The sequence below is a fragment of the Tyto alba genome, unplaced genomic scaffold, assembly GCF_018691265.1.
Source record: "Tyto alba isolate M040663 unplaced genomic scaffold, T.alba_DEE_v4.0 Super-Scaffold_17, whole genome shotgun sequence".
Lineage (NCBI taxonomy): Eukaryota > Metazoa > Chordata > Aves > Strigiformes > Tytonidae > Tyto > Tyto alba.
The window spans coordinates 18,679,166-18,703,775 of NW_024881279.1; the positions used below are offsets into that span (position 1 = coordinate 18,679,166).

The 24,610-nt window shown below is 36.7% G+C and overlaps 1 long non-coding RNA gene across 1 annotated transcript; it reads right to left on the minus strand.

Annotated features, from left to right (window-relative positions):
• Positions 1-10,048: 10,048 nt before the first annotated feature.
• On the minus strand, positions 10,049-24,026 carry LOC122153276. The gene is made up of 3 exons (XR_006165123.1): positions 24,015-24,026; positions 16,324-16,326; positions 10,049-10,169 (listed from the first exon to the last, which is right to left on the minus strand). It is a non-coding gene; the product is annotated as an uncharacterized LOC122153276 (long non-coding RNA).
• Between the last annotated feature and the right edge of the window lie 584 nt (positions 24,027-24,610).

Consider the following 24,610-nt stretch of genomic DNA (forward strand, 5'->3'; position numbering starts at 1 on the left):
AATCAAGTATCGAATTTTAAGTTTCAATATGATCATTGTCTGGCAAAAGCCTTATTCGACCATAATCACTGTCAAACCTAAACAAAAATTCACAACTTTACAAATCATTATTTTCATTTACATCATTAGTCTTGTTTTTAATTATTGTTCTCTCTCAGTTCAATTTCAGTGAGAAATTTTGATCACACTTTGGAGGAATCATTGCACATGCCTCCCTCTACTTTTATCCACAACTGTTTTGTGTTTTAGGGAACATAGCTCACCACTGATAAACAGCCAAACTAGGATACTACACAGCTCCAGGATTAGGGTTGTTTGTGCCATAACAGCTTTGACTTTATTCTGCACCAGGTGGTGAGTACAAAATACCAGCTGGTCCACTTGTTCTTGACATTTAACTATCTGAAGTAGATTGAGCGGAAGACTGTAAGACAAGTGACTAAACAAGCATTAACCAGTTGAATATTCGAGGGAACAATAGAAAGTTAACTTTTTACCTGGGTAGAAAATAAAAAATGTATGACCACAAGAAGGAAGCAATAAAGTTATTCTGTTATTATATTATAAAATGAACTAAAAGGGTGGAAAGTAGCTGCTGTAGGAAGCCTGTATTTCTGCTAACTCTTAATCAATTTGTATTTGTGATTAAGATTTCTCCACCATTTAACTGTGGTACAACTACTTCCTTGTGCCAAAATGTAAGGGATTTCAGGAATTAGTACAGAATTTGTCTTCTGTAAATATGCAACTTTGACTGGGTTCAAGCCCAGGCCATCAACTGCAATTTTATCTCTCGTTTGAAATTTTTTGACAAGCTAATTATTAAAGTAGCAGTTTTAGAAGCCAAAACAGCCAGGAGACAGATTTAGCCAATTCTCAGATAGAAGCTCTCAAGTTCCAATTGGAATTCTAAACTCTTCACTTCTCAGTTTCACAGAAACATAAGATATTTTTTTGATCCAGCATTTTGGATTTGAAATCTTTTTGGTATAATTAGGCAGAATAAACATGCAGGGGGAAAGGCTAACTCATGGAAAAGAAGAGGGTGTTTTGCTTTTTTTTTTTTAGATGGAATGACATAGCCCACTGCAATATTTACATTGACTATAGTTACGATGGACATTACTGGCTGTTTACACTTTAAGTCTATTCCTTAGAATATAAATCATTACCGCCAAGTATAAAGGGCCAAGAACTCTGACTGTTACTTTTCAATGTTATGTTACTGACTTCCATTATTAAAACTCAGCATTATCTTTACTTACCTTTCCCATGTCACTTTTCCAGTTTTCAGCTAATATTAACTGCTAAAATATGTGCAAAATACACACTAATTACAAAACTATGCTTTAGGCTAGATACATACTAATTCCTGTATAATCTGGTTGCTATTATGGCAATGCCTTTCTCTTAAGCATGCTTTTAGTCAAGCAAGCTTGATCTGTTAAAATCACAAACTTTCTGCGGGGCCTAGCATCCACCATCATATTTTAATACCATCATATTTTTGTGGTGTCAAGTCTACCATGTCCACATAAAGACAACAGGAAATGTACCTTTTGTAGGTGTACATATATTTTGAGACAGCGCTCAGGCAAGTTACAGAGCAAGGTTTCCCTCCCTGCGTGTTCACCTTTATCCCCACTCATGTTCTGAGGTGCTTGCTGTGTTGCTGTTTAGGACATTTCCAGCAATGCTGGTGCATCTCTGCATGCTCCCTCACCAATTGCTTGGTCAATGTACCTCACGTAGCTAGGTCAGCCAGCACAGTCACCGCTCCTATCTGCTTTATAAGCTCTATATCTAAAGCCATTATCAAGTAAAAGATTCAACCCAAGTAGTCAGGGGCTCACTTGCTGTTTTCCTTAGCTGACATTTATTAGTGCCTGACTAAAACAAGCTGGTCTTTAATTCTGGGGTGTTGCCAGTGTATTGTTTCATCCTATAATGTCTGTGATTTGATTGATTTTCTGAAAAAGAGTTATTGATGACTGGACTGAGTGACAAAAAAAAAAAGGGCTTCTGAAAACTCAAATGTAAGACATATTGTTAGGACCATTTTGGAGAGTATATGATGACTGTAATGCCCTGCTCTACTTCACGCTTTTCCTTTTAGAAGATATTAAATCTCAAAGAGAACAAAATATTCCTGTTCCAAAGTTACACAGGGAAAACCAGGTAGAAGTAAGGGAAAGCTCACAGCAGAGGGCTTCTCAGCTTCTCATGCACATTCAGACCTCCATATGTGAACTGAAATGATTGTATTTTAAAAAAAAATTAATGAAGTTAACCATGCCGATACCATACAATGCTGCCACAGAGCCATTTTTTCGTTTTTGAAAATCAGTTTTCCCTAAGCTATCCAGCAAGATACAGTTGGTTTGGGTGTTTTTCATCTGACCTCCAGAACAGGCTTTAAGTGCTATAACATCTGGCTCATTTTCACATTTGGCCAACTGCAATCTAGATGGAGACGTTACTGAAAGTAATGCCTCACAACTGAACAAAGGGCCACAATGAATTTTCAACATCAGTAAGGGTTGCAGCTCTGAACCAATCTGCACAGTTTTTTTCAACAGCTTCATGACAGCCATCTTGAGATGCTGATAAGCTCCAAAAGATGAGCAGGACTGAATCAAATGCAATTAGAGTTGGAACTTTCAGCTCTGAAGGTAACTTCAGGTCTTTATGCTACGCTGATGCAAAACTAAATACCAAGTGGTTCGTTATCCTCTGACTATATGGGCCATTTGTTGACATAAACAAAAACATGAAATAAACTACAGATTATTCAGTAATTTTAAGGGTAATCAACAAACTCAGGAACAAGTCAATGCCATGACAATGATATCTTAGTAAGTTACATCTGGGCAAAAGAAGAAAATACTATCTTTTTAAAAAATTATTTATTTATTGTATGCTTGTCCAGATCTTCAGAAATGGTTGCTTCATAGTTGGCTTTGGCAGTATATGCAGATTTACTAATCTGTTAAATCTCACTTATCCAAATTTAGCATTGTAATAGGGTAAATGTTTAGCATTACAGAACCCTTCTGCTAGTGATGCAAAACCAGAGGAGTTACTGAAGTTGAAGCTGTAGCAACTCCTACACAGTATAGAAACCTCTTGCACAGTACAGGTGCTTTTTTTATGCTAGAGGAAATACTTTGGTTTGCTTATTTTCATGGCAGAGTGCTGTTCTCTTTCATGTGCATTCTTTTATAAGTAGTAGATTAAACATATATTGAAACCTGAAACATCAGACATACAGTATTGTTTTTCCATATGTAAGATAACCATAATTAGCAGGAAATACTAAGGGCAAGTAGAAAATTATTAAGAAGTTACAAGGCTAAGAATAATTTCCTTGCATTAAAATCAGTTATAAGTTGAGCATTAAAGATCAATTTTTTTGGTGTTCACAAATAGGCACAAACTCTAAGTATTAGAAGGCTGACAGCAAAACATAACCTCCTGTGCTGGGTTTGAGTGGCGGGGTTTTTGGTAGTGGGGGAGAGGGCTACAGCGGTGGCTGCTGTGAGAAGTTCCTAGAAGGTCCTCTGGCTCCAAGGCCAAGCCAATTAGCAACGGTAGCTGCACCTCTGCAATAACCTCTGCAATATTTAAGGTGAACCTGGGAGGAGGAGTTGGAGCAGATGCCAATCTGCATCTCATGGAGGACCCACTCCTGAGCAGGCATCTATACCCGAAGAAGGCTGGGACTCTGAGGGAAGCCTGAGGTGAGGCAATTCATCAGTGATCCGCAGGAAGGACAGATGCTGGAGCAATCTGTAAAGAGCTGAAGCCTGTGGAAAGGACTCATGTCAGAGGATTTTCATGGAGCACTGTTCCCCATGAGAGGGACCCCACACTGGAGCACGGGAGGAGTGCAAAGAGTCCTCCCCCTGAGGAGGAAGGAGCAGCAGAGACAACGGGTGATGGAACTGACTGCAACCCCCATCCCCTGGCCCCCTGTGATGCTCGGGGGGAGGAGGAAGAGAAATCATGAGCAAAGTTGAGCCTGGAAAGAAGGGAGGGGTGGAGGAGGTGTTTTTAAAATGTGGTTGTATTTCTCACTGTCCTATTCTGTTTGAATGGTAAGTTAAGTGTTAGTGGTGGTGGTGTTCAAATTAAATTGATGTTCTTTTTCTTCCCCAATCAGGTCTGTGTTTTGCCCATGACCATAAGTGCGGACTCATTCCTCCCTGCCCTTGTCTCCATCCCTGAGCCTTTTGTTCTATTTTCTCCTCCCCATCCCTGAGGGGGAAGGAGTGAGCAAGACACTGCATGGTGCTCAGTTGCCTTCTGGGCTCAAACCACAACACCTCCAAAATATTCCCCTAAATAAAAATCAAATAAATGCTCATATGCTTTAACTGGTACATTTTACAACAAAGAGCGCAACCACAGAAAAAAACCCCAATCTTTTAGACTGATACTGAGAAGAGCTATCATTCCCCATCTGAGTACAAGAGCAAAAAACCTGCATACACACATGCACACAAAAACATGACAGAACAGAGCTGAATAGAAGCCTCCAGAAAATGTTTGACAAGTGTTAGATAAAAGATGGCATCAACAAATCAAGTGAGACCACATTCCCATAATAAGAAAGGCAAAACAGTGAAAGTGAGTTGTGAAGGTACAAGTCTCTTCCACCAAGAAAGGGTCCAAATATTTTTTCACTTCTGCATGTTTGCACTGCAGAATGTTTTATATTAAAACCTCAGTGCTTGCCTACAATATGTTTGTTTCCAGTGAATGCCAGAAAACCCCGCAAGCTGAGTTCACTCCAGCGGTGAAATGAATATTGTTACATTTTTTTCTCCCAGTAAAATAAATGAGCACAAGGACCTGTCGAATTTGTTCATGTACCAATACACACATGTCTCACAAGTTTTGCTCAAAGCATACAAAGTAATTTGTACACAAAAGTTATCTGAAAGGTAACCAAGAAATAGTAATCGATGACGAGTGAATGCTCATGGAAGACAACACAGCAGTAAGTTGCAGCACACGAACAGCTAGTCATCAATGCACAACATGCATACAGTCTACAGCTCTCTCCCTGATGATCTTCCCTGAGCTCTCCTTGCGCCTGAACAGGTCTATGGGAATTGTTCTGGTGGCCCACAGTGCTACGCCGCTCCATAACAACCTGGATACTTTGATTTAACTTGCCCACTCCAGGCAGGAGTTGGATGAGGTTACATCCATGGATCCTTTGCCACCTATATTATTCTGATACTCTAACAGGCCTTACTAGGCCTTTGGAGAAAACTCAGAAAGATAAATGAAAATTGAGCAGTGTATCCGGTATGTACAAAAATATTAAGGAGGAATCATCTAGACAGCAAGCACAAGAGACATCATGGCTAAGCTCAGGATGTACCTCATAGATTCATAGTTTTCTTTTTATTATTCTAACCATCATGTCCTAAAGAAAGAAGGAACCGGATGAATCCTCCCCGTAAATCTGGGCAACTGTGTGAAGACTAAATTTATAACACTGTTTGGAAACATTGTTCAACCATCTTATTAATGCTCGTTTAGCCCCACCTCAAAAAGCTTTGTAGAAAGAACTCCAGTTGAGTAGAATAAACTTCTGAAATCACTCCTCCAAATGAATATGCATTAGAACTGTAGCGATTATTCTCAACCCTGAAGTGTCTGGTGTAATAATCAAGGAAAAGACTTGTTGAAAGTTATAACGCATTAAGGTCTCATTTAAAATTCTCAAGCACCCTGGCAATAATAAAACTACTCTAAGAAATCATAAAGAATGTTTTTAGAGAGTAGCACAGATATGAAATATAGTCTAAGAAGAATTTAACCATGATCAAATATGTTAAGCTGTATACTTTGAGTATTACTTGTGTATACAGATACAAAAATACCCAGATTTTGTAGCAGGCCTTCTGACCCATTCCATGGAATTTTTGCCAAAATCTCTTAAGTGTTCTGGGTCTGCTTAATACAAACACTTTGGTTGTACTTATTGACTACTTGACATTATTCAGCTCTTGGAGACAGATTTTCATTAAACATCTTTAATAGTAAAAACTCTTTCATCCACAAGATTGCCTTTATCCACCATGTAAATACTTTTAAGAAGCAAAAAAATAGTTTTTGAAAATTGTGGGCGTTTTTGTGGCTTCATGGGGGTTCTTTGGTGCCAGTTTTTGTTTTGTTTTTTAACTACTGAAGTAATAATTTACTTCATTAAAGTTCTTTATCATCATTTAATTACCAGTTCACTGTTCATCTGTCAAATTAAATGCATTACTAGAAATTTCTATTCAGATAATGAATACCAAAATAATTCCTTGAATAATATATTAAAATTTCACTGCATCTAAATTACTTGCCTCATAACTATGTTGACTTTGAAAATTTTAAGCTCAAACTAATGAATTCCTCCCTGTGCACATTATTTATTTTTACACACAAAAGGAACAAAACTTCAACCATTATTCATCCTAAAGTGCTTTCCAAAATTGGATAACAACCACTTATGATGTCTACTGAATTGCAGAGAAAGCTATTAGCCCATTTAATACACTAACCAATATAAGTCTGCAGTTATTTAAGCAGCAACCAAGATTAGCTTTGGAAGCCTATGTGGATGGAAAAAATCTAATGTCATTTTCACTACCTACTGCTAAACTACCTTTTAAATATTTACTGTTGTATTTATTCACTGTACAAACCAAAGCCCCTAGAGTCATTGCAAAATAAAGTAAAAAAAATCATCACCTATGAGAAAATAAATAAATATCTTAACTAGATCTTTTTACTCTTTCCAACAAGTTATTTTTGCCCAATACAATGAGGGGGAAAAGAAAAAAAAGAAAGAAAGAAAGAAAGAAAGAAAGAAAGAAAGAAAGAAAGACAGAAAGAAAGAAAGAAAGAAAGACAGAAAGAAAGAAAGAAAGAAAGACAGAAAGAAAGAAAGACAGAAAGAAAGAAAGACAGAAAGAAAGACAGAAAGAAAGACAGAAAGAAAGAAAGAAAGAAAGAAAGAAAGAAAGAAAGAAAGAAAGAAAGAAAGAAAGAAAGAAAGAAAGAAAGAAAGAAAGAAAGAAAGAAAGAAAGAAAGAAAGAAAGAAAGAAAGAAAGAAAGAAAGAAAGAAAGAAAGAAAGAAAGAAAGAAAGAAAGAAAGAAAGAAAGAAAGAAAGAAAGAAAGAAAGAAAGAAAGAAAGAAAGAAAGAAAGAAAGAAAGAAAGAAAGAAAGAAAGAAAGAAAGAAAGAAAGAAAGAAAGAAAGAAAGAAAGAAAGAAAGCAGAAATATCAACTTATTTCTGAATGTATGCACTCACTGCCCTGATAATGGTAATTTTGATCTATTTTATCATGCTCAATACAGACTGTTTGTAGTCAGTGCTCATCACAGTAGTACAATATAAGAATTTTAGGATTATTTTTCTTCACACCATAAGACCGAAACTGTTCAGGAAACTATATAGACTAAAAGCACACGATAGTTGGCTTTTAAAGATTAATGGAAAGGAATGGCAAGATACTAACGATAGCAAACAACAAGCACTCCTCTCCACAGATATTTAGTAATCCATCATAGGTTATCAACAATATTCAATGCACTCAAGAGAAAATGTAATTGTTCAAACACAGTTCTTTTCAAATCCTGAAACCCCAACAGCTATTCTCACCACAGCAGAGGTCCCTCCCAGCTCAAGCTTGTTCCCTTTCTAGCATTTTGATTAGCACACAATCCAGGAATGAATGCAGCATTTGATACGCTGCCAACAGCATGTTTCTCTTCTCTGCCTACATTTGGTAGTTCTTTAGTCTTACTGCCACAAACCTTTTTGAGACTCAGTTCACTATACATGACTCTCCATTCTGAATTTAGAAATTTTAAGGTTCGTCATTATCCACTAAGATACTGTTATAAAATTTCAGTTATTATGACACATTATGCAGCTATTGCTCATAGTGTGAGTGTGCACAGACATACCCATCTGTCTCTCAGCAGAGCCTTTGCAGCTCCTCTACATCTGCACATATACTAACACAGTTCAGACCTAACGCACTTAGTCTGTGTGCCATGAATACAGATTTTACAAATCCATTTTTGGAACGGGAAATTTCTAGAACTTGGCTCTAACAGCTCAACCTGCTGAAATACACAGGCAAGGTACTCCCAGATGTAAGCAACTTAGTATCTTCCTATCACAAGACTATGATTTGTGCTACTCTGTGCATCCCATCTATAAAGCTTTAGCCTGCAGTTAAAAGAACGCCACAGCTCCATGGGCACAAGCTGTTTGACTGATGACTTCTTCTATCATTCCAGCTTCTTCTTGAAGAGCAACACATGTTATAATAACATAGAGCTCTTTTATACAGTCTTACATGATTTCATGTTCCGAGTAAACTGGTATAGGAAAAACATGCTAAACTGTTTTAGCACGTACATGCTGTTTAAACCAAAATAATCTGTCCCGAACAAAGCTGCACAACAGTCAACTGCCCTTCCACTTCTTGCCTGGGTAGCATGCCAATAAGGTTCATGACTTATAAAATGGTCAGAGATGCCCTAAGTGAAGAAGTGGAATAACAGCACACAGAATGAGAAATTCAAGGAGCACACAGCAGGCATTTTGCATATTGGTTCTCTGTGGCAAATACCACTGGAAGAAAATCTATCATACAAGGAGTGACCTTCAGAATGACATGATTCTTACAGTTGAATAACAGAAAACACTTACTGAAAGCCTCAGCCTAAGTGTTAAATCCTGGCCCGGGATAAAATTAACTGAATATATTAATAAAGGCCACATCTTCTGTAATAACAACTCCACAAAAACCAAGTCATGATAACGGCATTCTGAAACAGAACATTTGTATCGGTTAAATATTGCCATGAGGTAACTGCTCTTGCATATAAAAATGTTATGGTAAGGTGTTTTCTTTCAAAACACTCAATTCAAAATAGATTAGATACATGCTACACATTCATTATTCACATATCTTTCAGCCTAAGCTCTGACGTCTTCAGATCTATTTACTTATCCTTATAAGAAAAGCTTATCAGGAGAAGGAGCTAGCTATTCAGGAGACCTTCATTTAATAACATTAAACTTGGCAGAGTAGGTGTTGGAAATGTCAAGGTAACAAAAGCACTTTTTCTTGTGATTATTAGTAGTCCATTTATACTCCTGTCAAATTAAGACATGTCTGCTTGAATACATATTTCAATACATTATCCTGATACTCAGAATATCTGCAATGAACCCTCTGGAGACATTCAGATGGAACTTTCCTTTATCCATTTACAACTGACCTTGCCACCATGAATTTAACTAAAAAGAATGACAATAAGTTTATTAGTGTTGAATTCCAAGGAAGACATTGGAAATGTTGAGGTAGCTAGCTAGCATGAAAGGATATCAAGCATAGAATTAATCCACCTGTATTTAACAAGCTATTAATGATTAATACACCTGAAAGACCTATCATAACAGCTCACTGTCTGTCATTATTTTCAGTTGCTGCTACGTGATATGCATTGGAACTAGGGGATACTGAAGTACATCCTTATGAATCAGACCCCAAAGTGAAATGCTAAGACATATAGCAGAAATTGCTTATCTGCTTACCCTTCAGTAAACAAGAGGGAGAAGGAGAGAAAGATGTCCCAGTCATGCAGCACTGAGGCTGTTTTCCAGTCACATGCTATGTTTTACCTCAACTTAGAAAAATCAGTCAGAGAATCATAGAATCCCAGGTTGAGAGGGACCTCAAGGATCATCTGGTCCAACCGTTCTTGGCAAAAACTTGCTCTAGACCAGATGGCCCAGCGCGCTGTCCAGCTGAATCTTAAAAGTGCTCAATGTTGGACAATCCACCACTTTCCTGGGGAAATTATTACAATGGTTGATTGTTCCCACTGTGAAAAATTCTCCTCTCCCCAGGAGTAACTTGTACCCATTACCCCTTGTCTTTTCCATGTGACTCCTTATAAAAAGGGAGTTTTCTTCTTTGTAGCCACCCTTTAAATACTGGAACATGGTGATAAGATCTCCCCTAAGTCATCCCTTCTCAAGGCTGAAAAAACCCAGTTCTTTCAGCCTTTCCTCACATAGCAGTCTTCCCAGTCCCTTGATCATCTTTGTGGCCCTTCTATGGACCCTCTCCAGCCCGCCTGTAACTTTTTTGTATAGCTCAAACCAAAACCAAACACAGTATTGCAGGTGTAGCCTGACAAGCGCTGAGTGGGATAATGACTTCTTCACCTCTGCTGGTGATGCCCTTGTTGATCCAGCCCAGCACCTGGTTGGCTTTGCCGCTGCAGCCTGCTGCTCACTCATGTTGAGCTTGTTGTCCCTCAGTACCCACAGGTCCTTTCCACGGAGCTTCTCCCCAGCCAGGCAGATCCTAGCCTGTGCCGCACTCCTGGATTATGTTTTTCCAGGTGCAAGATCTTGCACTTGCCCTTGTTGAAATTCATGAAGTTCTTGTTAGCCCACTCTTTCAGCCTATCCAGGTCCTCCTGCAGGATGGCTCTCTCTTCCAAAGTGTCCACTTCCCCTTTCAGTTTGGTATCATCAGCAAAACTCATCAGGGTGCATTTGATCCCATCATCCAGATCACTTATGAAGATATTAAACAGCACTGGGTCCAGTATTGATCCCTGGGGGACCCCACTTGTGACAGGTTCCCAGTTTGAAATAGAGCTACTTACCACCACCCTGTGGGTGCAGCCAGTCAGCCGGTTCCCCACCTACCGCCCAGACCGCTTGTCTACACTGTAACCCATCAGTTTCTCTAGGAGAAGACTGAGGGCAACAGTATCAAAAGCTTCATCTCATCTGCATACTGCTCATGTTTTGGCATCAGCAATTAAACCACTTTAAATTACACTCATAGGAGAGCTTTTGCTTGCCCTTGAAAGTTTAATTGTTGTTCTGGATCAATGGCATTAGCAGGCCTCCTGCTCAGTCACTGGTTTATTAAACTTAAAAACTGCACCATGCCTCCCCCTTATATTTCTTCACTTATTAGACATTCAATCAAACTTTTGGATTTGGTCAATCCTTCAGAGCAGTTATAAAACTTCATGTTGTTATACTCTCAAGCATAGTCTGTGAAATGTGAGTTGTAGCACAAAGAGCTGAAGTTATCACACTGATGAGTAGTCTACCAGAAGTTACATGCTAAACCATTAGGAACCTTACCACGCAGAGCTATCAATAATATGTAAAACGCCCTGAGTGTTCATTGATCCCTGAAAAAGTCTGATCTCCATCGAGGAAGAAAAAATAATATCAAAGGTGGTTGGGGCTTTTTTGGTTGGTTGGTTGGTTTGTTTTCTTCTTTGACCTAACTCATTTGGAGTCAAGTTCATTTAATCAAAGAGAACTTTAACAGCTCCTGTGATGCTTTAAGTTATTCTATTGTAGTTATTCTATTGTTTGACCTTAGTTATCTCAGTAGTTCAAATTACGGTAAAGTTTCTGGATGCCATATTAGCAACTCCCTATAAAACTATGCTTAGTATTGTGCAAGCAGAAGGAGGACCTGCAGCTGTGGTAAGCCTGGGAGGAGAGATTCTTTTAGTTCAGCAAGCTATAAACAGGTGTGCTTTTATAGGAAAGTACTCTGTACTCTCAAAACATTTTAAGGCAATCTGTCACCTTCCTAAGAGACAATATTAGTGCCATTAATGCAGCCAATAACAGGGGAAATACCCATTCTGGTTTTGACTCTTAAACCAAAGCTACTAATCGGAGTTGAAAGTGTCCTGCTTCTCTGCTCTGCTGGTATACAGGACCCTTTCATACTGATTTTGGCCACCAGAAATTGGACCTGCTAATTCATTGTTACATTCCAGGATTTAGCCAACAGCTGGCTGCCAAAAATGAGTTCTGTCATTCTGTCTTCACGGGCTTCCTGACTTGACCTTTTTTTTCTCTGGTTTCAGATGTGAATTTTTTTTAGTCAGAAATTAATGTTTGGCATAATCAAAACATGACTTGTATTTCTGATGAGACATAAATACATACATGGAATATAAATCAATTGTTACTGACAACCCACATATATATCAGAAAGACAAGACTGGGAAACATTCCAGAAACATCCCCATGAAGCAGACAGAAAATATACATTAACATGATGAACAAGGTACACACATTTGCTGAAGAGAGGACAAACTTGTCAGAATATTTTGACTTTCCTTTTGAAGCCAGTTATTAAGCCACTAAAGTATCAGACCTCACCCGCTAAAACAGCTAATTCAAAACCAGTCATTGAGAAGTATGTTTAAATAGGAAGCGTGTTTGCATTGTCTTCAGTTTTGTTATTAAAAAGAACTAAGGATGGGAACATTTCTTATCTTGCAGATGTCTTAGCCTTAAACTACTTCTACACATCACAGTAAGTCAAAATAACTATCTGAAATTCTAAGCATCATACAATTAAGGGCTAATCCAGAATTCTTATTTTGAAAAAAACTCCTACCAACAACAAAAAAACCCAAACCCCATGCTATTTTTATGTTTTCTTGTTGACACACAATAGTTCTTGTATTACTGAAAAAATATGTGATCATTTGTTAATGATGCTACTGGAGAACACAAGGTAAAATTTTGCTAGGTGTTCATTAAAAATATTTGTCCCTGTACTGAAAAAAAATACTCAGTGTGCTTATCAAATGTAGGGCCAAATTATGATACATATTTTATGTAATGTAAATATTCAGTAGTTTCATTGGTGTCACTTATGGAGAGACATTCTGCATATGGAATTACATCTAATGAATTCTGAAGTATCTCTTTAGGAGCCCATTATATTTTTAACGTTCTAATACAGTGAAATTTCAGCTTAAAATGAAAACCATTTGATTACTATAGATTGGAAAATGCCTGTAAGTTCAATACTATCATGTCACATTGCGGGACATGCACCAACCTTAATAAACTTCCAATGTTTTAAGATTTAAATAGATTCTAATTAATTGCTAGGGAAAATAGCTTGTTTTGTTGTTTTTCTAAAATGTCTAGTAACACCTAAATAAGTGATGAGTGATGGGTATTTCCATCAAAAATGTTTATACAATAATCTGGGTAAGAGAAATTATCTCAGAAGAGCGTAGAGGAGAGTGACAGCAAAAGCTATCGCTTCAAGCTTACAAACAGCCATTCAACTCCTACTGGTAACGTAAATCACTGTCTATTCAATCTGCAAGTATTCTATCTGAATAATGTACTTTTAATCAAAGTAAGGAATGAAATAAGCTCCAGAAATTCTGGGTTTAAAATTCCTTTTGTTCTACATGAGAAATGCTGGAACTAAGTGGGGGAATACTGCAGGTGATGACTGTGGTCCAAAATATGACAATTAGAGGTGTTGATGTTCTGCATACTGTGAATATATTTTGTGTCTGTACCTAATTCAGATGCCTGACAACCTGCTCCGTAATGAAACCCCAATTTTGTGTGCATGTCTGGCAGTCTCTGCTTTGTAGCAAGAAATGAAATTTTACTCTTATCCAGCAGCATCTAAATGTTCTGCTAACAAAATATATCCATACAACTTACTGCATGCAAAGTTGATTCTTGACTGGTACAATCTCTCCATAGGTATGTCTACACTTATCACTTAGCTGAAACTTTATTTTGTTTTCAGCCCAAACCTGTGCAGCAGCCCGAGGGACAAAATCCTCCTCTTGCTTCACATCATGTCTGACAGATCTGCAGGTAGCTTTACCAACTGATTCATTTCCCAGAACCAAGACTAGCTTTGTAAGAGGGGTCCTGAATTAGAAGCATTGGCTGTATAGATGCCGCACTTATATCTTAGTCTAGCATTTCACACCTGATAATAGTGACGAGGAGAAGCAATCACTTCTTGCTCCTCCTCTTTTTCTGTTACAGTTGAAACATAACCATATCTGAACTTCCTAAAAAGAGTTCCAATAAAACTAAGTTCCCTATACCCCAAGCCTTACTGCTATGGAATGATCACGCCTCTTTAATCCCACTGTGACAGAGACCAAGCTGTACCTGCTAGATTACCAGTTTGGTTTCCCCTATGTTGTTCCCAACAACCATAGTTTGATGGTGGGGGCTCCATCTCAGACTCACATCCACACACAGTCTACTGGAGAAACTTGAAGCACCTTCTCTGACAATACAGACCCTAGCAACTTTTAAAGAGCAAGCTAATGCATGGCTTCAGCTCACCATTCATGATGTAGCTGTTAACTGCATTTTTGCTCTTACCTGCTTTTTGTGATGTCAGCTTCATTTTGTTCATTTTGTTTATGTGGAGTACAAGTTCCCTCATTTTTGCTATGTAATAAGACTGCACACAGAAGGTGGTGAAACATGAATTGCTGCATTCATTGAAATGAACACAGAAGGTCACAGAAATTCAGAAACTATAGGTGGCATGAGGTATCTCCTCCAAACCCCTCTGCTATCCACTTAGCACTAATTGATGAAATCATTCATTTGGTAACATATGTTGGTCAATAATCTAAAACAATCAGACATGGACAGTTGAGCATCTCTTGGGCTCCGCTTTCTCTGTGTATTATTGGCAAGTTTTCTTTTTAATTGTTTCAGCATTTACATTTAAATATAATTGGTCAATACACTCTTTCTTCCATAAACAGGAAGTAACTTTAAGATACCCAGCATTCTTGTCAGCTTCAGTGACATGGGGAGGTAGCGAACTTCTCAGATCATTGTATTTCTCTAATTACTGATTAACATGTTACTGGTACATCTTGGTTAAAAAAACAAAAAAACCCCAACCAAACAAACAAAAAAACCACAAACTCCCAAACAAACAAACAAAACAAAAAAAAACGGACAAACAAAAAACCAAAACAAAACAAAAAACAAAACCCACAACAAAACAAACCCAACAAAAAAAAAACAAACAAAAACCTTGTTTCTTTCAAGCTCCCTTTCCTTTCCGAGGAACTCCCAGAAGAGCCAGCTGGCACTCACAAACTCTCACTAGTTATTTCAAGACAAATGTTTACTTCCTTTATGGAGTGCTAAAGTAGCACATCAGTGACAGTTTAATACCAGGACCAAAAGCAATTTCCTGTAGAAATCAGAACAGTAACCTTGATTAAAACAACCCAGATCCTATTTTGAGACACTAAGTTATCAGCTAAAACAAGAAAGTAAGTCTAGAATTGAGTTGTGATTTATTTTCTTAGGTAGCATCCTAGATTTCACTGAACAGAAAAATTAAGTTTCTATTAATAAGCTACTTGAGAATTTAACTACTGTATCACAGCTGAACAGCACTCAGTTCCAATTCAGAGGTCAGTGTGTTGTTTTTTTTTTTCTTAACATAATGTTGTGAACAATCAAGCGACTTCTCATTCTAATAAATGTAGGCTTTTTTTGTTTTCTTAATAGTCACAAGCAATAATCATCACCTAATGTTGTAAAGATTTCTATTGTCTTATCTTTTACTTTAACTGGGAGTCTAATTTTGAGAACTTTCTCTTATCCAGCTTTGAGCTCATAAGCTGCAACTCCAAGTCAGCTATAGGAAACTTATGTTCTATGTGGATTAGGAAAAAAAAAAAAAAAGGAGTGGTTTTTAGTGTAAGATGTTAACAAAGAATAGGTATACCCAGCTTACATATGGTATAACTGATGTACGCATACATTCCAGTCCATTTTCCCAACTCTGAGAGACTTTTCCTGTACCAACACCAGAATAAGCCTACATCCAAAAGTAGCTGCAAACCAGCATAGTTTGATTATATATATATTTCAAGATAACACATTTACAAACTCAATAAAGACAAAAGCATCCCAAAATATTAAGCCTTGAAACTATTCACAGTCACTGTTTCTTCTGTGACTTTTTGACAGTTTAAGGCTAACAGTTTCTGAGGATCTTTGATCTCTTGCCAATTGCTTCCTCTTCCCCTGATACATGACAGCTTGCTGCAACAATTTCCTTGGTCTTCCAACACCTCCCCTTTTCTTAACTTCCTTACCTTTTTAGTTTAAGGCTTGCTATGGGATATGGAGATACTATATATATATACATGCTTCTATTCTTGCTCTATAGCAAAACTATTTAGCCACCTTTTCTGTAGTAACTCTATCCTTTCATGCATTTCAGGTTTACAGCTTTTAGTCAAGTCTTCCTCTTTTGTTCACCCTGAAAATTACTTGGTTTCAATATACAGGGCAACACCAGATGTATTCCTACTGCAGGCAGCAATATCATCCTACAGAGTTACAGTCTCTTATGGTCTCTGCTCAAGAAAACAAGGACTGTATTAAATTTTTTTTTCTCAGCTGATCTTAACTTACCCACTTTCAGTTGACCTAGTAATCGGTTCTCTTCTACCCAGTAAAAGCTCATGAAAATCCCATGAATTAGAACCGACAAGATTATGTTTACGTTTATACTTGTAGACCATTTTAGATAATTAGAATATTAGAGCAAAAATCCATCAGTGTAAGGCTTCAAGTAATTGTATAGGGTTGTGGGGCTTTTTAAGGTATTGTGTCCATACAGAATAAATTACAGATACTTCAGAGAAATGTGGACTAGGTTACCAATTGCATCACTAAGTACAAAAACTATACAGTAACACATGGTTGGCCATGAATGTTTTAAGGACCACTGACTGATATATAGTGAGTGGTGATAACATTTCAAATGTAAACCTTAACAGGGACCTTACAAGAAAAAAAAAACAATTAACTGTTATTCTAAGCGGCAAATCTTGACCAACAAAATAATGAAACGTTCACTCTTTCAAAAGGCACCTTAATAGGATCACAAGTACAATATTCCATTCTGAGAACTTAACTACCAGGAAGATAACATTGGAAGACTTATCTAAATCCTAAAATTGCAACAAAAATGACTTGGAGGAATGGCAAGTTATCCTGTAATCAGTTAAGTAACTGACATATGTAAATAGGTAAACTTTGCTTACACTTGAGAGTGTAGGCTAATCAGCAGCCAATAAATTGATTTCTAAGCACTTCTTCCTGTGGCCTCAGGACATGAACTAATCCAGGCTGAAACTAATTTTTAAAAATCTAATTAACTCATTAGCTTGAAGTTAAAAAAAAGTCTTTCCTCATCACAAACACCTGTACAAGTCACAACAAAGCAAGCATGTATGTTTTTCTAGAACTTCACCAATTCTGTTAGTGGGAAAAGATTTCAGGGAACCAAACCTCTTAAACTCAAAACCATTTATCTGCTCTTCCACTATCACATTTTATGGTGACAATTCACCTTTCATGGATTGTAGCTAAATTACATACTACTGGGGAACATTTACTCCACCTTCTTTAGGAAGACTAATTGGACTAGACCTTCAAAAACATAAAAATCTGTAAATGAAATTAACTTTCTTGCAATACTACTTCATTCCTAAAGAAAATATTTTTAGAGATAAAGAAATTGTATGAAGGTAGGGGAGAAGTGATTAGGATTCAGCCCAGGCATCAGACTGAAAACTACTAAGGCACATAATATCCTTGAGAAACTTTCCTTGGATAGTAATTCCTATGGATTCTTCTCCCAGTTTAAGGATATTGACCTTGTCCAATTAAGCCTACAGTCCCTAGAACTCACCTAGCTACACACTGCTCCACTAACATTATAAGTTACTTATTTCTTTTTTTTTAGTTATCCAGATAGTTCCAATATTATTCAATGTGGTCATTATTTTTATTTTCATTCAACCAATTACATAACCAAATATACTTCATAAGCATTCAGCTGGCAACATCTGGGATTAATTAAAAGAATGCTGGAGAATAGGAAAATCAAAATGCATCAGATAGTCTCCAAAAACATAATGGCTATTCAGAAATGATGAGTCCAGATTCCTGCAGATCATTAAGCAGGAATTTAGGAAAATTAAGGGAATAATAGAGGCAACAGCGGATTACAAATCCTGAGATAATACTTGAGAAAGCAGCAAAGGAACTAGGATGTTGCTAGAATACAGTCAGACACTCAAACCCAAATATAGTCCAATCAAGCTCATTAGATAAATAAGAATCACTCCCCAAAAGGGCAGAGAGAATGAGAAGAGGCATTAAAATATTACTTAGGTAAGACTCCATGAGTTGGAGTGTAGTCTAAGGTTAAAAAAGTTAAGGGGGGGCAAACTTAAGTACATAAAAAGGTAACAGAAAGATAAAGAAGCAAATGTTTATTTTAGGAAAGAACCGAAGAGTTGCTTCTCTGCCTGATGGACAGAGAATTAACACGGGACCGACAGTTACTTCTTGTTGTCACTGCAGCGAGAAATTCGAAATTCTTGTCTGCTAAAACCAGAGCAGATGTTAATAAAAAAAATTCTAATATGGATAGAGAAACATTAATTACTTTCAGTAGTTACTTACCATTAGGGAACATTATTTGGACAGTACACCTTTGGAATGGTTTTAAAATAAAAAATCGGGCAAAGGCATATAGTGGTCTATTCCAGCTCTGTGACACAATGGAACAGCTTTTATTATTAAGATATCCACAACTTTAGTTAAGTCAGATTTAGTATTCTTCAATTGTCTTTGCATTTGCCAAGTTTAGCAAATATTGAATAAGCCACATGGTAATTTGTATTTCTGAAAGGTATTATAGTTCTAATGAATTAAAATTATCTTTATTCAGAAGTCAATACTTCTAAAGGTGTACCAATTAAAATTCATCTGCATATATTTAAAAGAGTTTTTAAAAGTCCAAATATCTGCTAAATCTACGTAACATTTTATTAGCAGAGGCTTGCTATTGTCTCGTATTGCTGATTTCACACAGAACCTCTTTTACAAAAACATTTCAGCAATGGATTTCCTGATGAATTTACATATTACAGTAGTCTGTCCTGAAGAAAAGTCATTTAATGCTCTCCTGTTTATTAGTGTACTTCTTAAAAAAAACCCAGAAAGACTGTCAGTGGTTACAGAGAAAGGACTGCAACAAGTCAGACTAAAACACCCGCATGAAAACTAGCTTGATGCCTGGTAGAGCAGATGATGTAAACTGACCATAAAGTACAAGCCTTTTCTGAACTGTAGCTGTCCAAAATCTTTTGAGACTTCTTTTTTAGGGCCCCCCATCAGATTTACAGTTGTGGTATTTGCATATCATGCAGCAATTCTCTAGTCACAGTAGGCAGGTTAATAAAGTTAGCTCTGAAGTGTTATGCTTTTAGTCAAAACAGCTCGTTAGCTTAACTGGTTGACTTGAAGAACAAAAATGAAATATCACTATGGCATCTCAGCGGGACAACTTATTGCATTGGGTTGGCAAATAGCAGCCAAAATACGCAGTAGGAAAGAAAAGATCCTTTCTAAACTGGCTTTCAGAAAAGCTTGAATTATTTATGATTGACTAAATTTGCTATTATGCAGACCCAGTATGCAGTTTTCGCCGTCTAGAAGAATGCATATCTGACCCGGTCATGCTAACAAAAACCCGCGATCGTAGGAAACATATCAAGGGGGAAGATTGGAAGCAAGCTAGTCCTTTAAGCATAGTAAAGGGATTAAATATAATTTTTGTCACCCTTGTTATTGGTAATATGTCAAATGGATGGTTTAGCACATTTTTAGAAGTTTGTTGTGAAACCTAAGTTACTGGCAACATTTGTAGATGAAATTAATGTTAAAATGTAACAGTGCTAATGGTGAATATTATGTGATGGAATGTATGATTATGAATAACATTTATGATTAATTCTATTATTAAAATTTTTATTAATTTTCAGAACATGACATGGCACAACATTGTAACTTGTAGCTATTGCATTTGCACTACTACTAACTTCAATTATTATTTTTTTTTTTAAAGAGTATTGCATGAGGGCAGATTCATTTAATTTAGTCAATTAAGATTTTAATAAATGTTCAATAATTCATTCTCTGTCTGTCTCTTTATCTAACATCCAGAGTATACTATCAAAGAGAAAATGAGAAAAATGGGCCAGCATTTGAAGTGGCCATGTGTTTTTTATGCAAATTTTTTGTGTTTACATTTTAAGTTCAAGAAAGCCTATCTAAACTTTCAGAGAGAAAAGGTGGAAGCAGACCTACCAAGTGGTACTGTGTACATTTACGCCCAGCTGAAAAAGTAGAATCGAAGTTGGATAAAATAAAGTTGGATAAAATAAAGTTGTATAAAATAAAGGACAAAACCACAGCTGCCCCATATAGTTTTTACCTATGGAATATGTGTTTTACAAACTAATTTTGGATTTTCCTGGCACAATTTCAAAGCAGTTTTTCATCTATGGCAGATAACAAAATCTTAGACATACAGTTTGTTCCTCCTGGGGTATTACTAAACATTGGAATTATGGCAGATGAAAAAACATCTGTTGTCCCTTAAGTGGAGCCTGGTTTTGCCATCAAAAATGGTTGAGTTTGGTTATTCTTTACAAATGTTTTACTTTTATGTTCTAATGTTCATTCCACAAAGTTTCTTAGTGCACCACTGACACCAATTATGATTGCAATAAAATCTTTTTTGAGACAGAAGTTTGAAATGGAAGTTTGGCTCACCATTTGATCAAAGGTTCAAGGCTCAGAACTTCAGAGAATATTGCCACAAAGCTTTGTCACTTCCCAGAGGCAAGATTTCCTTTTTTGCATGGGCAAAATACAAGAATCAGTAAAAACTTTGGATAAAGAACACAAAGATTTTGATGTATTTTTTAATAACATAAATAATTTGTTATTTAGCACTGTGTTGGGCTGGACAGTGAAATTGCTAGCTTCTTATTCACATGGTCTATCAAATCCTAAGAATTTTGTATCTTTTGAAACTTCATGTGTACTACATTTCACGATCCATTCTATTATGCTAATAACTAATCTGCCAAATGGCAATAATCTTCCAGATTTGAGGTATCATATTTACATCATTGCTGGAATGACACACTTCCCATCATGCAAGTAAGGAGACTTATATATAATAGAGCTACTCTGACATGGCAGAATGAAACCGTTAATGCCAACCTTAGAAAGAACTGAATAATTTTCCATAATCATGGGAAAATGAGAGCTAGAAAATGGTATATAATAGACAAGACCTTACAAAAATCCGTCAGTCTCTACAAAATTATTTCAGCTTCTTAGTAGTTTATAAAGCTTAAATAGTTAATAGGAAGAACCGATAATACCGCAAGAATAGTAAAATTCAATTAAGGCATATATTGAAATTAAGATCTATAATAATAATAGTAATAATGAAGAATTTCAAAATAGTTGCCAGGTAGTACAAAGAAACCAAGGCTTTGTTTCTTCTTGATCACTTTATATATACTAGTTAAAACTGAGGGTGGATTCATGAAAACACCTTAACCTACAGTCCAGATGAATATTCTAAGCTTCCAATCCATTTGGCAGCTTTGGTACACATGAAATAAAGCAGTATGTTTAAATGTTCTCCTATATACCAAATTTGAGAGTAGATCACTACAATGCTTTACTGAGGCATTTAATCTCTGCACAAGATGCTTAAAAATTGGATCTGAAGTCATCTTCAAGACAGTCAGCACCACCTACACAGCTATAAGACACATTAGTATTTGGCAAAGTCCTGCCTATACCATGGTTGAGGGTTTAATTTTTTTCCTTTGTTTTTCCTTTCCCAAATGCAAACTTCATTTGCAACTTCCAGTCAATGAGAAGTTCTCAACTGTACAGTTTTCACCCTCTGTAAGCCCAGTATTTAATTTCTTTTCATATGTGTGGGTCTATGTTAAATGAAATTTGATCAAATGCTACCCTAGCTGTTTCACACTGTCTGGACTCAGTTGCTGCCATTTAAATTGGACATAGTTCAGGGTCTTCTAGTTATTGCAACGAAGTCTTATAAAAGCATTCATCTTAAAATGGTTATAAGATTGAACTGGTGCAAGCGTAGAAGCACTGAACTATTTGACCTAAGGATAATTTAAAAGATGGAGATGAAGATTAGTTAATAATGCTTTTTCTGCTAGGGTAATATAAACAGATTACATGGTTTGTTACTTCCTACATTAATAAAGCAAATTATCTAAAATAATACCACTGATATCAGTATTCAGTGGAGTACTAAATTTGTTTTTCCAAGTTTTGCTCACATATTTACAAAAAACCTTAAAAGCTCATAATTCTCACTGTTCACTATTTGCTGTTATGTTCCATCTATTAAGTCATTGAGTCTTCCATTCCACAGGAAAACAGAGTTGGATGTCATTCATATACAGCTACTTTACAAAAAAAAAATTTGGTTCCTGCCTAGCCAGCATGTCCGCTCTCATCCAAGACAACTACACCATGCTGCAGCTGAGTTGTCAGACACTGCCTGTACAGTTTTCTTAAAAGCATTTAACTTACTATATAGGAAATTCCGTATTCACAAAGTTAATTAGAAACCTAACTCTCTCTGGACACCTATTAACTACTCCCAGATCCTCCAATTTATTTAGATATTTCACTCCTAAATGGCGCAAAATATTTCAGTGTATATCTAGTCTTCTGCTGAGTTCGGCTTACATTTAAAGCCAACCAGAACCTGTGTAACCACAATTAATATATCACTGAGCCCACCTAATGTGTCCAAACTCTCAACAGAATTGATCTGAATTCAGCTCTGTGCTAACCACAGCTACATAGCTTCCATCCAACACAACAGAGAGATTGTATGTGTCTGCTCAGAAAGCAAGCCGAGGGATATCTTCACATCCATTTTCAGACTAACGTCTGTGTTCTCGCTTGTTCTGTAGAAGTCTCTCTACCCATTTACTATATAATACACACTTCATATCTTCTGAATTATACTTAAGTACCCATGCGTAAAAGCAGATACTGTGAAAGACTCAGACATATGTTTGCCTCTGCTGGCTGAAGACCATGAAATATAAATGTATATAAAACCCTCACTTAGTTAATTTCTCAGATAATCTTTTCATTTTGTTAAGTATTCAGCAATCTCTGATTTAGGGACTGAGACTCAACCCTACAAAGCCATGAAGCAAAACTGTTAAAGTATATGGTCAATTTTTAGTACTGAAAATAGCATGTAATATCTTAGAGTTTAGCAGCATTTGTACTGAGCATGTCTATACCACACCAAAAGTAAGGAATGGAAAATATAGGAGATATCTTATTAGTAACTTCAGTGGGAAAGCAGCTGATTTTATGACAGCAGAATGCATATTATTTTACTTTCCAATTATGGCAGCTCTCCCCAGTCCACAAACAAAAATTTAAAACATCTAAAAGAAGAACCACCAGAGGTTCAGAGGCTGCAGCTTGCTTCCCACTACTACTCCCAGAGAAATCTAAGAAGCCAAAAGCTTCTCTAAAACATATGTGTGTTTGTTTTTTTTTTTTTAAAAAAGAGCAACTTATTTTGATAGACCAGGTGCTACTTCTGTTAAGCCATTGCCATTATCTATGGATTTTTCCAGATTTAGAGACATTTAAGAAAGTTAGCCTTTTACAAAATTACATTCAGAAGACACTCTGGTTGAACTTTCTGCGATCACTCAGACTTGAAAATCTCTAGATAATAAACTTTTAAGTATTTCAAGAAACGCTTCAGTGTGCCTGGGGAGGACGGTGTTATTAGTATTCAACACTAAACAGTGCTGGGAGGTAAGGAAAGAAGCACACTGTCTTTCTTCCAGTAATTGTCATAGCATTAAATGTTTCTCCTGTAAATGCGTATTTTCCCTAAGCAAAGATTTAAACAGAAGAATTATGCATCTTCAAGAAAAGTATTTAAATAGATAATGAGGATGCTAGGTTTTATTAAAGATGCCATCACTGGCTACATTTATCTTAAGCCAGGCCCAGATGCTCGAGCCAGTGCAAAATATCCATTTAAATCAATAGTAGATTTGAGCAGCAACTAGAAGATTACACCTGCAATAAAGCCTGAGAGATTTGCCTCCTGTAATTGTCAAGCTACAGCTCTTGCTGGTGGAGCAATGCAGGCTCACTCCATGTTACCACTCTTCACAGTAGGTAGTTTAAAGAACCTGCATGTCTGTGAGGGCAATGACACTGAAGTAATGGGGGATCGTAAATGCAATAAGTTTAGTTGTTCCTTTAGTTGTGTCTGACCTAGAAGATAACAGAAGCCATTGCTGTTACCAGTTCAACCATTATTATTCCAGTTTAAAAAATTGCTGATTTATCACCACAAGAATCTTAAAGGGAACATGTAGTTTTGTTATGATTATGGGGAAATAAAATATTGTTTCTAATAAGATAGGATCAGGCTCTCTGCTCAACAAAGACACTTGCCTGCAGCTATTACACAGTGTGACTTGGAGTCTGACCACTCTTTATTCTCCACTTTGCAGTAAAGAGCCATGAGATGTACGCCACACTCTAAGCCAATAGCAGGTCATTATAGAACTACACATAGAGGAAAAAAAGCCCTGCCAACTTAACTACATTTCTGTTTTACTCTGGTTTTGACTCTAGCTTCATGACATTTACAGAAGCATCCTATTTCTTTCAGATATTTCCCCTCAGATATGATGAAAGTGCCATTCAGACTTTTACAGTTCTGTTGTAGAATACTATAATACTTCAAACAAACAGTACTTTTACTTGAAATAAGATGCTC